Source organism: Rhineura floridana, chromosome 2 (assembly GCF_030035675.1).
Source record: "Rhineura floridana isolate rRhiFlo1 chromosome 2, rRhiFlo1.hap2, whole genome shotgun sequence".
Classification (NCBI taxonomy): Eukaryota; Metazoa; Chordata; class Lepidosauria; order Squamata; family Rhineuridae; genus Rhineura; species Rhineura floridana.
This window is the reverse complement of record NC_084481.1, coordinates 19,365,072-19,379,158: the sequence shown is the minus strand read 5'-3', so window position 1 is coordinate 19,379,158 and position 14,087 is coordinate 19,365,072. Positions and strand designations below refer to the sequence as shown.

Genomic DNA, 14,087 nt, shown 5'->3' with positions numbered 1-14,087 from the left:
TTTTGAAAACCTTCCCAATACTTGCTTTTTGTAAAAGCAATGCTAATCCCATATGCCCAGAGTAAATCCCATTGAATTCAATAGGACTTACTTTTGAGTAGACATGGTTATGAATGTGCTGAAAATCAATGGGACTTTGGAGTGAATGTAAAAAAGAATTGTGTTTGTGCCCTCCAGTCCTATTTTAAAACAAGTAGGCAGGGCTTACTTAGGTATTACAGTTTTTATTCTCTGTAGGAAACTAATACTGATTTTTTAAAAACTAATACTGATTTTTCTGCAATGTCCAACTGGTTTGATAATAAACGATTATATGGGCTGTATGTATTTATACATCTGCAGTGTGTGCGTGTGCGTGTATGGAGTCTTTCCAACACCCCTGTGAGGTAGGGTTGGAAACCAAGGCAGCTCACAACAAGAAATAAAGCCATTTAAAATCCAATAACCATAAAAACAAGTATAAACAGTTGCAAAACAGCGTAAAGTGGCATGATTCGGAATTTTGGGTTGTGTGAATGAAGTTGCTTATCATTTGAAGTTGCATTTCTGTCCCTGTTTGAGTAAGCCCCACTGAATACGCTGGGACTTGCTTCTGAATAAATAAACCTAGGATTGCACTATAAATATCTTTACAGTTTGTGTAAATAATAAATACATTTGATAGTCATGCTTATATAAATATTTCTTCATTTATCGTATTTTTGGTTTTTGGTTAGGAATCCTGACTGGTTGTGAGATGCTTAGTTTTCTGCCTTACTCATAGGAATCTTGTTGTGGTTGGTATGGTATTGCATTTAGGAAAGTGTTACTGCCTTTTGTGTTGTTTTTTTCCTATTTGCATTTCACTTATCTTTAACCTCACTCCGTTACAGCCATAGAAGCAACAGCAGCATATGCAAGGTAATTAACTCCCATTAGTGATAAGAACAAGAATTTATAATTATTATTTCAATTAAAACAAGAGGCTTATCAATACTTTGAAGACCAGATATTTATTTTCTTTCTGAGCCCAGGACTGGGTCTTTTTTGATGCCCGGGGGGGGGGGGGGCGGAGCAGGAGAGTAGTCGATAAGACAGACATCCTGGCATTGGTAATCTAATTAGCAAGGTATGTGTGGGGTTGTTGCACACTTCCAGGCCCAGTTTCATTTTGAGTATGGAGGTGGAACCTGTGTAGATGTGGTTGATCAAAGGGAGAAGAAATTTTGAGTTAAGCAAAGCTCTGCTTTTATAAAACCTAAGAAACATACAGATACTTTGAATGTCTGAGTGCCTGCAGCAGTGGAATACTGGAGGAACTTGTAAAGCTTGCTGCAATGGTATTTACAACTGAGCATGTTGTGTGAAAGACTCCTTTTCCTAACATTTTGGCTTCTTGTTTTTCTCCACCCACCACAACTTTGAAATATATCGTATATGGTTAACCGTACTGCTGCCCTGACTTACTTTGTTTGTTGCTATTTTGTGTTTTTATTATGTTTTATATTGATTGTGTATTTTTATTGTTTTTATTATATTTGTAAGCTGTGCTGAGCTCTGTTTTTAACAGCAAAAGGGCAGGATATAAATTCTCTTAATCAATCAATCAATACTCCATAGTGTTGGAAACTAGAGTCTAGGCATTTAAGGCTAAAAATGTTGCTTTAAAAAAAAAGATTTCTCACATCTTTCCCCAGTTTTTGGTGGTAATTCCTAGGCACAAAAACAAAACAACTGGACAATCCAAATATTAATATGCAAATAATTTGCATAATATGCAAATTAACCTGCCCGGATTTGTGGAACTGGAATATTGCAACCCTACTTAGGGTACAATCCTGTACATACTTACCTGGAAATAGATGCTGTTAAACTCAGTGGGACTTCTTCAGTAAACCTGTATCATGTATGGAATTGCACTGCAACATTAGTTTAGTTGTGTTAAATTTGTATACAGTACCACTTTCCACTAAAAAAGTCCTGAAGTGATTTATAACCAAGTTTTATAACCTAAAGAGTGTTACATTCTCTTCTGGGTATTCCTCCAATGAGTCTGGTTGGGAACAGATATTAATGCAAAGATAGCCTTAACCTCTAGTTATGCATTTGTCTTTTTGGGGGTATAAATAGCTACTAGCCACAATGGCTGTCTCCATGACTGGAGGCAGTATGCTTCTGAAACGACAGGAAGGAAGATTCCTGTTGCACTCAGATCCTGATTCTGGGTTTCCCATAGGCATCTGGTTGGCCTCTGTGAGAACAGGCTAGTACTAGATGGGCCACTGACCTGATCCAACAGGATCTTCTTATGTCTTTCTCTATATAAAGGTTGAGAAGTGTGCTAATATAGGGTTAGCAAGAGCATACAAACATGTAAGGTCAGCTTTCCACTTTATGTCTGTAACAGAGCCCTGGTTAAAAAAATGGGTGGGAGCAAAATAAAGAAGAAAACTTTTGTGATATAGTCAAAGCCTGTAAGACTTTTAAGGGAAATATTCTGCTTTACAGTATTCCATAGGGACAGCCATCCCCTGAGCAAGTGCAACTAGCTACACAATGTCCATTTGAAGATCAAATAGCATGCTGTTCTGATTATGTTCTTTAAAATACCTGTGTCCTTGCAACACAAGAGTTATTCAAGACTAGAAGATAATTGTTTTATCAAGACCACCCAAAAGCATCCTGCTAGAGTAAGGATCTGTACCCAGGGCTCTCTAAGAAATGACCAACACACTATCCAGCAAATCTCACTGGATTTCTGCATCTCCAGGCATGCAGTGTCAGGCTGGGAATTACAGTGGGTCTCTTCAACTCAACCACAAATCAGAATTGTACAGTTGGAAGGAACCTCAAAGGTTATCTAGTCTAAGCCCCTGCCAATGCAGAAAATCCACAGCTACAGCATCCCTAATAGGTGGCCAGCTAGATCTGCTTAAAAACCTCAAAGAAGAGTTCACTATCCTCCAAGGCAGTCTGTTTCACTGTTAATCATATGTCTGTTGAGAAGTGAGCATAATTCACATAAAAGTAATCTGAAACTACTCAGCTTTGGAAAGTTTACAGGGCAATCTTCCTCTTTATCAGACCTATATTTTGGTCTAAAGTGGGCGTTCCATAAGTTGCTGATCTTTCATTTGTTCCTCAATGGATTTAGGAACAGAAAAACCAGTCTTCAGGGAGAATGGGATGTTGCTGAAGCGTATTAGGAAGCTATTTGCACACAAAAATCCCCTATGAAGATGACTAGAGTTAATTCAAAAAGATGGACTTGGTGGGAAACCCTATCTCTGGCACATCTCCCCTTTAAGGACCCTCAAGTTCTTTATGTCTAATATACCTCAGCTGTTGTGCAGCAAAGCTGTTCCTTATCTCAAGATTTGGAGGGATGGGCCACCTGCCCAGGAAAAGAGACAGACTTGTAACTCCCGTCTTTCAAGTTATGTTTACCTGAACTGCTGGGCTTCTGTTTTGCCATTTGGCTCCTACAACACTCCAACCCTGTGCCTGATTTGAGGAAAAGGGAACTGCTTGCTTAAGAGAGAAGAGACTGAGGGCTTCCATACTGGTGTTATTTTGGGATGGATTCAATCACATACTGGCAAATTCAGGCTGTGCAATTAGATTTTGTGCTCTCATGCAATAAACTTGCTTTAAAAATGGACCTTTTGAGGTAAATGATGAGGAAATGCACTGGAATAACACTTGGTTGATGGAATGTCGTATAACTTTCCCACACACAAATCAGAATGAATGGTCAATAAACAGCAAACAATAAACAGGTCACCTGGAAGGGACCTTAGAATAGCCATCCCTCTCCAAAGTGGCCACTTTGCCTCTGTCAGGCACTTGGGGGGGGGGGAGCTGTCAGGAGCAGGCATGCTGCCAGAAAGAAACAATGGTTAGGTTAAAAAAAGTTAAAAAAAGAGAATCCTCATGGAACCCTTTTGGGGTACTTCAGATTACTGCACTCTGGGCATCTGTGGACTCTAGTTGCTACTAGGTGCTATTGTGTGGCTGCTGAAGAGGCAAAAAGCCAATGAATAAGAGTGGGGTAGTGGCCCCCAAATTATATGAGTGAGGAGAATAATCACCATTTCTGGCCTCCTCAGTATTAAAAATGGTGTCTGCCAGTTGTAAGGGTCTGTGTAGTGCCACAGGGTGTGACCGAGTGACATGAGTAGCTGCTTTGCTTCTCCCCCAGCCTGAAGGAGAAGATGTGTGGCAGAATACAGTATTAGTGGTGCTTGCCAGCCGCCTTTGCTTCAGCATCAACTGCTTTCCTGTTCTGGCAGGAGAAAAGCCAAGTGTGGAAGGTCAAGCCAGGTGAGGAATAGCTGTCTTCTTGACTTCAGTCTTTGGTGTTAGGGTCCAACAACACCATAGCCCAAGCCGCTGCCTGAAATGGCACCTCTCACCCACAAAAGATGTAAGGTGCTGAAGTAAAATTCAAATGGTGTCACAAGAGCTCAGGTACACGTCAAACCAGAACCTTGCTGTCGGTTCTCCATTGGCTCTGACACGTTAGCAGAGAAGTAGAATAATTATTGATAGTTAACACTGCCATCAATCAATAACAAAGACTGCCCCACCTCAAAATTACTGGAGAATTAATTTGAAGGTTCCTTGAAATTTTACTTTGCTCAAGAAAGGACACAATCAAAATGCCCCCAAAGTCAAAAGACAGTATGATTAGATTAATACAACTGGCTCAGACAAATGCAACAAAATATATTCTTTTATTTTTCTTAACAAATTATATTCTTATACTATAATGAAGCAATTTTTGGTACAGAATTAATGTTACTGAATGTACAATGCTTAAGAATGCCACACCAGACAAATACTACATTTTGCAATAGCTTTTTGACTAATCCTCTCTAAATTCCTTGAAAAAAATGATATATTCTCTCTAGCAATCCCAGCATTTATTATTGTTGCAGTAAAGCATGAACTATAATCTTTCTTAAACTGCCTAGGCCTGAGAATTACAGCTGATTTTCTGAGCATATCCATCTGGATGGGACCCACTGAGGTTCATCCTGTGCTTGGTGCACAGTGGACAGTAGCTGCATGCAAGCCTCCTGTAAATCGTCATTCACAATAACCTGATCAAAGAACTGACCAAACAGTTTCCATTTTCTTAGCTGACTCTTCCATCTCCTGCAGATCTTCCTCCTACAGAGAACAGAACAACAAGAAGCTAAAGGCATCGTTTATATGCATGCCAAATAGTTGCATATTTTAAGACGAACATAATGATTGCTCTCAATATACATATGTATACTACATACAAAATTAAGTAAATAAAATTCATAAATCTTTAATAAAGAGATAGCCTGAATTAGATTTCAATTGTGCTTCAAAATAATTGATGAAATACAACTTCAGTTCTGATTTCCAATATCATGCATAGGTTCAACAGGATGCTAGTCTAATGCCCCTTTTGGCAGTTGCATTGTTCATTAATCTGTAGCAATTATTAGTTTGCTTTGAAATTGAATTTACTATCCTGCATTGATAAGCATAAGGTTAAAGGGTTTTAAAATATAAAAATGCACTGCCTTCAAGTCGATTCCAACTTGAGGCTGAGAGGCAGTAACCGGCCCAAGGTCACTCAGTGAGCTTCATGACTATGTGGGGATTCAAACCCTGGTCTCCCAGCTCGTAGTCCAACACCTTAACCACTACACCACACCGGCTCTCATTAAGGCACATTCAAATGGATGGATTAGAATGAACTTTAACAATCAGAAGGCAAAGAGGACTTTGAGCCATGATATGGAAAGTACCGTTGGATTACAGTATCAGCTGGCATCCAGTTATATCCAAAAGACATAACCACAAGAACAGAGAACTAACTTGTTTACTTCAGATTTACAATAAATGAGTTCTTAAGGTTAAAGTGAATGTGAGCTTTTATCTATTGGTGTTAATAGTGTACAATTTGAATAAAAGTGTCTGGGCTTTTGTATATTACATTTAAGGGCGTCTCCAAGGAGGATGAAGAACCTGAGGTATACTAGAAGTCTAATAGATAGAGATAGTGGAGTGTGATCCTTTCTAGTTAAATAGTAAAGGAGTTCGATGTTATAGTGTTTTAGTTTAAATAATTTCAAGGGGGAATCAGAGATTGTGGATGCTTGCAACTAAGGCATAGGGTAAGAAGGAGATTTCAGGTAATTGATAGAAATTGTGGAGACCATGGATGAACATTTAATAAAGACCAAATGAAGGATTAGTTAGCAGTAATATTAAATGTCTCTGCACTGTTGGAGGGTTGCAAAGACCATCCTATTATTGTCCCTAGCAAGTTAAAATGAGGATGCTATTCCAATAAGCATGTGTAAGCTGATAAATACTATAAAATGTTGAAACAAGAGTTAATATAAGGTATAGTTTAAATCAAATCATTGATCTAAGGTTTATTTACGTATAGCTTATAGGTTATCATAAGGACAAGGTAAATATAGCATCAGATAAGGCTTTAATAAAGAAGGTGAGGCTGATCGGGCATGAATAAAACATCATAACTGTGTCTACTGTGTGGCGGTGAGGGCGGCAAAGAAGGCCCACTTCTCTGCCTCCATCACATCCTCAAGTAGCAGTCCAGTAGAGCTTTTCCGTATTGTCAGGGGTCTGTTGACATCAACTCCAAGAAATGGAGTTTTAGACCCTTCGGAGGCCCACTGTGAATTGTTTGCAAGGGTAAAGTTGCTCGCCTTTGTAGCTGTCTTGATGCCCCATCCACATCTACTGTAGTCCCCAATGAAGTGTCCAGTGCAACGTCTGCTGTAACTTCTTGGGAACGGTTTGAGTTGATGCGGTTTGATGACGGAGACAAGGTGCTTGCGACGATGCAGCCAGCAACGTGTCCTCTCGACCGTCGCCCTTCTTGGCTTATTAAAGCTTGTTGAGGGATCCAAGTGGATCTAGGGTGTGGTCAATGCATCGTGGGAGCGAATGATTGCAGCAGCCTTGAAAGAGATGGTGATCCGACCACTCCTGACCCATTGGTTTGTGACAACTACTGACCAGTTGCAAATACCCCCTTTTTAGGGAAGGTGATTGAGAGGGTTGTGGCGCAGCAATTGCAAGTACTCTTGGATGAAACAGATTATCTTGACCCATCCCAGTCTGGGTTCAGGCCTGGTTATGGGACTAAATCGGCCTTGGTCACCCTGATGGATGACCTTTATCGGGAGGACAGGGGGAGTGAGACCCTGTTGTTCTTACTTGATCTCTCAGTGGTTTTTGATACCATTGACCATGGTATCCTTCTGGGCCAACTTGGTGAGATGGGTATTGGAGGCATTGTTTTACAGTGGTTCCGATCCTATCTCCAAGGTCGCTCTCAGAGAATAGAGTTGGACGACTGTCTTTCGGCCCCCTGGCAGTTGTGCTGTGGGGTGCCACAGGGTATCATCCTGTCCCCCATGCTGTTTAACATCTATATGAAGCCCTTGGGAGCGGTCATCAGGAGATTTGGGGCAAGGTGTCAGCAGTATACTGATGATACCCAGCTCTATTTCTCCATAACATCTAACTGGGAGAGGCTGTGCAAGCCCTTGGCCACTGCCTGAACTTGGTGGTGGGCTGGATGAGGGCCAATAAATTGAATCTGAATCCTAGCAAGACGGAGGCACTGTGGGTTGGTGGTTCCCAAGTTCAGATAATTGGTCAGTTGCCTGCTTTGGATGGGGTCGTACTCCCTCTGAAAGAGCAGGTTTGTCGTCTGGGGGTACTCCTGGATCCATCTTTGTCACTAGAGGCTCAGGTGACCTCAGTGGCTAAGAGTAGCTTTTACCAGCTTTGGCTAGTAAGACAGCTGCAGCCATTTCTGGAACAGGATAGCCTGACCACTGTTGTTCACACACTGGTAATCTCCAGGCTGAATTACTGTAATGCACTCTATGTGGGGCTACCCTTGAGGTTGGTTCAGAGGTTGCAGCTGGTGCAAAATGCGGTGGTGAGATTGCTCACTGGGGCAGGGTATCGCCAACATGTCACCCCGCTGCTGAAAGAATTGCACTGGGTGCCCATTTGCTACCGGTCCAAGTTCAAGGTTCTAGTTTTGGTGTACAAAGCCTTGTACAGCTTGGGCCCAGGCTACCTGAATGACCGTCTTACCCCTTATATACCCAGTCAATCACTGCACTCTGCAGGTGGGGCCTCCTGCAGATACCATCTTATCAGGAGGTCCGTTCTGCACAACACAGGAAACGGACCTTTAGTGTGGTGGTACCTACCCTGTGGAATTCCCTCCCATTAAATATTAGACAGGCACCATCTCTGTTATCTTTTTGGCGCCTATTGAAGACTTTCTGCTTTCAACAAGCCTTTTCAGGTCAGACCTTATCCAGTCTGCGTCTGTGCTGGAACAGTTTAATATGTTTTTTTTAAAAACAATATATTTTTAACCCTTATAAAAGATGTCATTAAAGCTTTAAAGTTTTTAAAGTTGTTTTAATGTATTTTAAGGTCTGTTTTTATAATGTTTTAAAGTGTTTTTAGTGCTTTTGTTTGCCGTCCTAGGCTCTTGCTGGGAGGAAGGGTGGGATATAAATAAAATAATAAATAAATAAATAAATAAAAGGTCACCTTTGGACAACAATGATTGACAGTATGGTTAGAAAAAGCCCCCTCTCCCCTGAAAAGAAGGTAAAAACCACAGGATTTTCCACAAAAAGAGGAACATTTGTGTCATGTGGGATAAACAAACTATGTGGAAATGGGTAGACATCTTGGTAGAGGGGTGTGTTCTAAGAAGAGTAAGATCCAATCAATGCAGGAAAATGAGCATAAAATTAATAGTTAATTAGCGGGGTAGGAGTTTACTGGAAGTGGGGAGAAGAGAGTATTTAATTGGGAACTTGGGGACCAATTGTTGCCATCAGCCTACTCTGAAACCTAGAGACGTATGTTGTCCACTTGGGGGAAGGAAAGGTGGCTCAAGGATCCTTGCTGTCTTTTAGTGTTTGTGATGAGTACTAAGTTTACTTTGCTTGCTGAGAAGTGTTGAGAGTGAGTTCTTGTGTTTGCTTCTGTTTTTTCTGTTATCAATAACCTTCTTTCGAACGATTAGTCTTGCATTGGGTTCCTACTTTCGCTGGGTTTTAAGGAAGAAGGATATCTGCACCTAGAATGGATGCAGAGGTGATAGTAGGAACATTTGTGGTGCGTCCACACGGGCACTCCCTTCTAAACACTCCCCCTGCTGCTGAACTGGACCCAAGGGGGAAAACAGAAAAGAATATTGAGAAGTGACACACTGGAATCAAGGTACTCACTCTGAGTGGGCTAGACAAGGGAGAATATAAGATCATAAGAAGAGGCCTGCTGGATCATGCCAGTGGCTCATCTAGGTTAGCATTCTGTTCTCAAAGTGGCCAACCCATGGACCCCAGAACAGGGGGGGCTCAACGCCCCCAAGACTAAGGTTGGGTGGGCTGAGCCCCCCTGAAATGACCAGACAAAATTGATAGTGGTACAACAGTGTTCTTAAGTTCCGGCAAAAAATGGTTTCTTGCACTGCCACTACAAAGAGGTCATCAGAGCATGAGAATCCCTTCTGTAATCTATGGAGACCACACCAGGAATGCTAACAGATTACTGTGTTTATCTTGTTCTGTTTTCATCAAGATCTTTGCCTGGCAGCCATTTTAGGAACAGTTCCAGCCAGCAAACTGGAGCATGCTCAGTCTCCCTTTGCTATAGCAATATATCTGCCCTTTGGCCATTAGGTGGCAACATACTTAAACTACTCAGAATACTACACCTTCCCCCAGTTGCCTAGAGACCTGTGCTGAGATATTTGCATTTCTTCCCCCCAGGTTTCTGTCCCATTATTTTGGGTGTATTTTGTTCATAAAAGGGGCTTATACACCTTAGAAAGGAACACTTTCTCTTTAAAAGTACTTTAATTGAGCTAACAGAGGAAATGCTTCTTGGAGCTGGGAGAACTCAGGGAGGAGAGCTTTGTAAGCAGCCATTTTTAATCTGTATGTTGGAGCCCTACTGAAGATTAACAACAAAGGCCTTCAACACAGTGAAACAGGCACTGTTAGAGGCGCCACATAATACTCATTCCGCACTCATTCCGCACTTGTAGGGAACAATTCTTTGAGTGTGGCAGCACCTACTCTTTGGAACTCCCCGCCCCTTTACATTAGGCAGGCGTCTTCGCTCTATTCTTTTCAGCATCTGCTTAAAACTTTTTTCTTTCTTTCGGTGAGCCCGTTTAGACACATAGATGCTGATGTGTTTTAATATTTTTGGCCTGTTTTGCTTACAAAATGTTTTTAATTACATGTTTTTAACTTTGATTGATAATTTTCATCTCATTTGTAAACCACTTAGAGTTCTCTCTGTGTGTGTGTTCGGATAACCGAATTTCAAAAAATGGCTCAGTTCTCAAGTTGTTTCGGAAAGTGTGGATTTCATAAATTCAGGTCGAAATGCAAACTGAATAGAATTTCTCCCCCATGCCTAGCCCAGAGGCATTCTGTGGGCAAAGTAAGAGGACAGCTGGATTGCCTAGTGCTCCTCCTGTCAAAGCCAGCCAGGCCTGAGAGGTGTTGCTGCCGCTCTCCCTGCCAAAGCCCACTGTCTCTGTTTTGGCCATGACGTTCTTAGAGACACCATTGCAGCTGGGATCCAGCACCCCTGCCCCGTTAGTCTGTCAGGAAGGGCCTGCAAGGCTGCATCCCTGGTCCCCTCTGGAGAACCCCTTGCCGAGGGCCCTCTCAAACCGGTCCCCAGCACCCCATATATTAGTGTTCATCCCCACTGCGAAAGGCGGCAGACAACAGCATTGGGGTACAAGTAATCTGGTACAACACATGACGACAAATGGAAAGTCAGTCAAAATGGACTTTATTGATAAATTTAAAACGTGAAAATACAATATATCTTTACAACAAAACAGTCCAAGGAACATACACAAAGCAACAAACGGTGCTCCCTCCCTCCCTCGCTGTCCAGAAAGCATTTTGATTCTTTCTATTCCAGATCTTCTATCACCAGCTCTTCTGGAAAGGAAAGAAGGGAACAGAAGTGAGTCTTAATTATGGCCACTTTAGTGGACTTTGCAGATCCAGAGCCAGTATCCGGCATGCTTGAGCAGCTGATGGGGGCCCATATCTTGGTTGGGACCAATGGGGCTGCCATTCACCCACCCCCATCATCCTCTCCCTTCTCAGATCATCTGGTCCCCTCCTGCTACAGTCGTTGGTCTTCACTACTGAGGGAGGGCGTTACCACAGCAGCCGGCAGCTGCCACTCCGTCCTGTCCCCCCCACCCCACCCCACCCCAATTTTTTTGGCCTCGGGGCAGGAGGGCTGGCATTTCCAGACCCCACAATTTGAGAGGTCAGCTGGTGTTATGGCTAAGAGTTGGGGCACCCTCATGCCCCAAAGAGGCTACAGGCGATGTCTTTCGGGTGGAAAGTGAGGCCTGTGGCTTGGCTGTCTGCTTCCAGGATGGAGATCTTACCTTCACTGGTTCGGGAGCAGAGCCAGGACAACTCGGGAGGGATGATGGTTCTCACAGACTCCAGCTGTAGAGAGAAGAAAATGCTACATCAGGTCCTTTTTCCAATCCCAAAAATCAAAGTGTGGGTACCCCAAAGCAGGACTAAGGGAGATTCAGCTCCTCAGTGCCACTCCTTGCCTGAGAGAGCCTTTGTGAGCTCTGCCGCCTCGTGGGCAGAGGTTGAAGGGCAGCTCCAAAGCAGAGGGCAAAGAATGCCACCTCCATCATCTGGGTCCCATTCTGGACCCACAGGGAGACCCTGTGTCCCAGAGAGCAGGCTGGAAGGTTCTCATCTTTCGTAAGCTGCTTTGAGACCCTCTTGGGGCCATAGAGTACAAGTACTCTAAATCAACACATAAAGGTGAGATACTTACGGTCAGGTCTGGGAATGTGAGTGCGTCGGCCAGCAGCCATTGGAGGCTACTGGCCGCCAGGTCCCTTTCTTTTTTGTCCTTTCCCTCTATGTAAATGCGCAGGTCCTGTGGGAGGAAAGAGCAGCTCAGCATCAGGGGACCAGACAGGCTGCCACCACCAGTCACCAAGGCATTTCCCCCACTAGTCGAGGGAGATCCCAACCCATCTGAAAGGACTGCCTTCTCTGACATGGCCCAGTCCAAAATCTGCACTGGGGCCTTCCCCCGGGTGCCCCACCCAGTAAGCTTGGGTGCCTGGCCTGGCACATCATGCTCAAGGCTACTCTGCAGCATGTTGCCAGACACGTGGCACAGTGTGGCAGGGTGTTCAGCTTGCCTGCCGAAAGGGAAGGGGCCCGAGGGGTGCCTGGTGGGTAATTCTGCTGAGAAAAGGTGTGTAGGGGGGGTGATGCCTCCCTACCAGGCTCTGCTTCAGTGACACATACCCTCCCAGCACACTTACTTCAATTATGCTTGATAAAGTTTCAAGGGAGGGGGTCTCCGATAGGAGGCCCCTCAGCATCAACTCAAAAATCGCCTGGAGATCCTGATGGCGAAGACAGTTTTCATCGAGGTAGATCCGTAGATTCAGGCGGGAGATGATGTGGAAGGGGAAAAAAGAAAGACAATCGATTTTTTAGCAACGGCGATACTCAAGGAACCTGGCAGAACAGAGAGAGGGGCCAGACTGAGAACCATCTTCACTAACAGAGTCCACTCAAGGGCTTCCATCTGCGGAACTGGCATGGCTAAAGTGCTCCCTAATACTTGTCCTGTGCTTGGAAATTGCTCTTTTGGGTGGCAGCGCAACACCTACTCTTTGGAACACCTTGTCTATTGACATCAAGTGGTGCCTTTGTTGTATCCCTTTCAGGGGCTGCTGAAATAATTTCTGGTTAAGCAAACCTATCCAAGCATATCGATATTGATATGCTCTTCTCTCTTTTTAGTAAGCAGCAGTTTTGACTGTGTTTTAAATGTTTTAAATTTCTTGTTTAATCTGTTTTCATTAATAATCCTGATGTTTCTTGTAAATACTTAGCGGCTTTGAATAGGGCATACTTTCTTTTAAATGTGGAGCACAGTTTTTAAAAAATCATTGTATATAAACAGTTCTGGAAACTCTCAGGAGATATATAGAAATCAAAACGCAAGAAAAATGATCGAACAACAAAGAATTTACCTCGTTGTCATCCTCAGTAAATTCAATCAATTCATAGATCGAATAGAATATTCCCTGGATAATCGTTCTTTTCATTTGTGTGGAAAACAGAGGCTTCATTAAACTGGCAGGATAGAGGAGGAAAGATGAGGTGGATTTCCCCAAAGACCTGTGGACAGTCAACAGGGGGTGTTGGGAGCCCCAAGCCCCCCCCCATGCCTCTCTTACATATTTGCATACTGAGATATCCCTCCCCCCCCAAGAAGAAGAAGCCTGGGCTATGCCTCACACCAAGATGAGGAGGGGCCTGGACTGGTGTTTGCTCCCTCTGCCCCCAGAGTTAGCCATCCGAGGCATCTCAAAGGACTGGCATTGGAGGCAGAGAGAACAGACACCAGCCCAGGACCAGAGTCAGGATCAGGCCTGACCCACAGCCAAGCCCAGCAGATCTGGGGCTCTTGAGATAGAGACCCTCAAGTTGGACATGGACCTCCAGGGTCTGTGTCCTCAAAGCCTCCACATCACCCGAGGAACCAACCCCCTTCGTGCTAGGGATCCCCTACAGAGCCCTTCAATTCTAGCTTCCAAGTCAGAGGCCTGCTGCCCCTTTAAGGTATTCCTCTCCACAAGGAAGGATCACAAGCCAAGAGGGCTGATCTGGCCCCAAAAGCATAAAAGCTGCCCAGTCCTTTGCCCCATCCTGCCTCCCTGCTGGCTCTGACTACTACTATGACTGTGAATAAATATCTCCATCCCATCCCCTGTCAACAGCACACCTGAGATAAAAAATGGCCTCCATAGACATTCTCAGTATGCTGGAGGGGTCCAGGAAATCATCATGCTTGTCGACGATGTCCTGAGAAGAGATCAAGGAACAGAAGGGTCAAGTCGGTGTCCCATGGATTCGGGAGGGCTGCTCCAGCCCCAACCTCAGGGACTGACTTCACTTGAAATAGGAATTTCCCTTCGAAATGCCTGCAAAGTCCTCCCCTTTGCTGGTCCC

The 14,087-nt window shown here is 43.7% G+C and overlaps 1 long non-coding RNA gene across 1 annotated transcript; it reads right to left on the bottom strand.

Annotated features, from left to right (window-relative positions):
- Positions 1-10,910: 10,910 nt before the first annotated feature.
- On the bottom strand, positions 10,911-11,967 carry LOC133378089 (uncharacterized). The gene is made up of 3 exons (XR_009760851.1): positions 11,884-11,967; positions 11,471-11,534; positions 10,911-11,006 (listed from the first exon to the last, which is right to left on the bottom strand). It is a non-coding gene; the product is annotated as an uncharacterized LOC133378089 (long non-coding RNA).
- Between the last annotated feature and the right edge of the window lie 2,120 nt (positions 11,968-14,087).